A 1,082-nucleotide genomic window follows, 5' to 3' on the forward strand; every position below is an offset into this window, starting at 1 on the left:
CCAGCCAATTGCTACGCGGAGTGCAAGTTGGCTGTCTGCTGATTGGGTCCCAGTGAGTCAGCGCCTCGGGCCACAGCGCTCAACACCCAAGACTACAATTCCCAAGGTGCCTTGCGTATGATGGAGGGCACCTTGAGGTTAAAAAAAAAAATCCAAACAGGCGAGCTTGAAAGCGCGTTTCTCGCTGTTGCTTGATGACCTAATTTTGTTTCTGTTTAACTGTTAAAGTTCAGTAACCACCCACTACCTCAGGGCTGCAACGTGGTAGGAAATACGAATCTGATGGAAAGAGAATTGGGAGTTATGATTTTTAATATATAAGGATCCAAAACTATTTTCTCACTTTAAGCAGCACAGGATAATTAAAACAACTCTGACTTAGCCAGAAACCTAGGTTCAAGTTTTGGTTCCACTGTTTATTAGCTGTAGAAGCTTGGAGTAATTACTGAACCTTCTCTGTGCTTCCTTGCAGGATTTTGGTGAGGATCAAACGAGATTTAAATTATGGTTTCACAGCTTATCTAAATGTCCATAACTTACAGTGAGTTTTACGTTAATTTTGCTAAGGCACATATTTTAATTGTGTTCATTGGAAAACTTAGTCATCACTGTGTTCTTTGATGACGGGCACATAGTAGATTCTCAATAAATACTTCCTGTTGTTGAAAGACTAAATGATCATGATCACTGTAACCATAATTTAGGAAAGGACTTTATATTAATAAATGAATGGGGAATGAGATTTGACAATGTTTTTAAGTGAATAGAATGGTCTATATAAATTAGCAAAAAGATGGATGGATGTCAGGAATTTGGGTTTCAGGGAGTTGGGCAAAATGGGAATTTATTGGCTCACCCAATCAAACTGAAGCAGGGCAGGGAGGCATCTCGCACCAGGCATCTAGCACCAGGCACCTGGCCACCACCAAGATGTCTCCATCTCTCATCTCAGCTTCTTTCTTCATCTCAGCTTCATTTTGTCAGACATAACTGCTCCTCTAGTCTAGAAACCTGGAGCTCTCAGCCTCTCAGCCTCTCACCAGAGAAAGAGTGAACCTCTTCCCTGAATTCCAATTTTGATA

Source organism: Orcinus orca, chromosome 10 (assembly GCF_937001465.1).
Source record: "Orcinus orca chromosome 10, mOrcOrc1.1, whole genome shotgun sequence".
Taxonomy (NCBI): Eukaryota; Metazoa; Chordata; class Mammalia; order Artiodactyla; family Delphinidae; genus Orcinus; species Orcinus orca.